Here is a 3,171-nt window from a genome sequence, read left to right as displayed (position 1 = left end):
GCCACGCGGCCTGGGCAAACAAATTTTATATTTTTTTTCCATCTTGATCAACAACTTATATTTATTTAAAAGAGAATTTCCCCACCAATCGGTGACAACGTTCCTGTCACACCAATGACACACACATAACTCGGCCTTTCAGTAACCTAACCTTTCTCTTCCCGGTTTTCCGGAAGCATAAATGGGAACTAAAAATTCTGCTTCGTGGGTGGTTACACGGAGCGCATGAATTTGTGCAGGTCTGAGACGGCACCTGGCACAGGGTATGAGCCCTCCTGCCCCCTGCGGGAGTCACTGCCACGTCCATCTGTCCCCTGGCTGGTGTGGGCTGGTCCTGGCGTCTCCCGGACAGAATGTTCCACAGGAGTCTTACAGAGATGCTTCTGTCACCTTGGCTCTGACCTGATTCTATTCACGGACACATGGAAAAGCACGCCGTCCACGGAGTGCGGCTTCTGGTGTGATTCACAGATACGATCTTCCCCCTTCCGGTCCTACGTCCCCGAAGATGACGGTCGGTGGCTGTGGGGGGATCATATGCCCCCCCCAGGTCTATTTGTGTGCGTTTTCATCACAGGACAGGCACATTTACACCTTTTTTTTGCTCCTACAATCCTTGTTTTTTTTTTCTGGGACTTGCTGCCTTGATTCAGAATCAGCTTATGTTCTGTGGGGAATCTATCCGAATTTTTATTGCGAATACTTCACTTTATCCCATGATTGGTATGGAACTGACATTTTTAAAATAATATATTTTGCCCTGGCCAGGTGCTCAGTGGCTGGAGCCTCGTCCCGTTCACCAACATGTTGTCGGTTCAACCCCCGGGCAGGGTGCACACAGGTGGCAACTGATTGGTGTTTCTCTTTCACATCGAAGTTTCTGTCTGTCTGACTGTCTCTCTTGCTTGCTTGCTCTTCCTCTCTCTAAAATCAATAAAAACATACCCTTGGAAGAGGATTGAATTTTTTAAAAAACACCGTATGTTTATAAGTTAATCAACACCCAGGTTCCCCTGGGTACCCGTGTCTCCCCGGGGTCTTGACCAACAGCAGGAACCCAGAAATGAGGCGTGGCAGCTTCTGCCACTGGGGGCCGAGGCGCTGTCATGAGCTCTGGCCTGTGCGTGTTAGGGCCCCGCCCCGGGGGGGGGTCCCTCACTCATGCCCTACCAAGCACCAGTTTCGTACAAAGAGATGTAAGACCCAGCCCTCCTCCCAGTGATTCTCAAGGACTGGTGGGCACGGCCTCTGTGGAAGCAAATAGTCGCCCGGACGCCAAGTGCCCTCGCAGGAAACCCGGAGATCGAGGGCCACAGGAGGAAGCAGAGGCCCCGGAAATACTCTCTATTGGGCACAGATTTAGGGGAGAAGGAGGCCGCCCCACGGGAGTTCACCAAAGAGAGGGCATCGCAGGCGGAGGGCAGGGCAGGGGACCATGGAAGGTGCCGGAACGGCAGTGAGCCTGGCAGACTGAAGGGCAGCGCTGTGAGCCAGGCCCAGCCAAGCTGGGGAGCACATGCCTGTAACACATCTTCTCTGAGCCCTTCGCTAGGGGTGACTCGGGGACGGCAGAGTGTGGGGAGCGGAGGGGCGGCCTGCCGGGGTCTCCCTGTCGGCAGACACGGGCCAGAGGCAGGAGGCTCCTCAGACCACCAGGCTCCCTGCCATCCCAGGGCCTGAGTGTCTCCTCATCTATTCCAGGGGCCCCATGAGGGTGGCACCCACTCACAGCACAGGCCAGAGCCAGGCTGGTGTGGCCTCGGACAGACGTGTCCCTCGGTGCCACCCCACCCCCTGGAGCTCATGAGCTGACCCTGGGACAGGCCGCCCAGGTGTCAAGTACAGGTGATGAAGGACCCTTACCCGCACCCCACTCAGCACAGCCTCACTAACAAGTCTGGTGCGCAGTGGATACAAACAAACAGTATACTGGCCAGCAGGAGCCGATCGATCACCAATAACATCAGTAACCATGGCTGCCCCCTTCCAGCGCTCATAGCTGGGCTGGAAGGATATTGGAAATCACAGCCCAGCTCCACCCGAGAGCCCGGGGGCCTGGGAGACCCGTGCATCACAAACCACAGCCTGGAACTGTCCAGGTCAGGGAATCAAATCCTGCCTGTCGACCGTAATTATTCCTTCAGGTGGCAGTGGGTTCCGGGAGGTCTTCCAACCACCCGGCTCGGCTCAGCAGAGCTCCAAGCGAGGCCTGGAGCCGCAATTTCCCAATTTTCCATCTCGTGGCACACAGAAGCTAATTACCGAAATTCTGCGGCACATCAGAAAATGTATCTTTTGCCAATATGACAAAAATGCAGGTATAATTTGGATTGATTTATAACATAATAATAGTTATTACCTACCCCCCCTTTTTTTTTTTGCTCCAAAGTAACTTTTTAAAAAAATCAGGTGCCTATACTTGTAGATAAGGATCCAGGACCAAGAATGAACCAATCAGATGCGAAGTTATGCGACGTGACCAATAAACACAACTCTATCATAGCACCTAAGTAGGGCATTCACACCAGACAGCCACTGTTGTGTTGCCTGTTGTCATTTTGTTATTTGACAATCTAAGGGGAAAGAGGTCAGTGCCCCTGACTAAATAGTCAGGTGTTGCATGTTTTAAACTTTCTGGTTGCACACCAGTTGAAAGTTGCTGGTGCAGAATGTTTGGCCCTGGGGCCATTTTTTTTCTTTCTGTTTATCAGAAGAGAAATAAACTCTACTGAGCATTTAATTTTCCAAAGAAGAGCCCTGCCCCATGTGAAAATCCTGAAGCGATGTACAGATTTTGAGGGGGAGTAACCAAAATGCAAGCTGATAGCACGTCCGCCTCCCCTGCGCTCCCTTAACTTACTAATTTCTCTCTATTGGCATGAGAGACAACGTTTCCTAGGTTCCAGCCTCCTGGCGCTGTTGCAAATCCCGGAGTCAGCCTCTAACCGGTACCCTGCGCCCTCTGCTGTTCACGTGTGAGAAGTACATCACCCTATTTCCCCCAACACAGCACACACCTCAAGCAGGTGTATGGAAACCAGGAACTACCCCACGGGGGGACGCTTTTTGTGTGCCTTACGGTCCTCAGCTTCCGGTTTTCAAGGGACTGAGCTTTTTAGGCTAATTTCCGTAGCTGGGTTTTTCCATGCGATACCTAGGGAAGCTGGAGAA

Source organism: Sturnira hondurensis, unplaced genomic scaffold (assembly GCF_014824575.4).
Source record: "Sturnira hondurensis isolate 20B ecotype Veracruz unplaced genomic scaffold, ASM1482457v3 Scaffold0020309, whole genome shotgun sequence".
Taxonomy (NCBI): Eukaryota; Metazoa; Chordata; class Mammalia; order Chiroptera; family Phyllostomidae; genus Sturnira; species Sturnira hondurensis.
Note: the sequence above shows the minus strand (reverse complement) of the source record.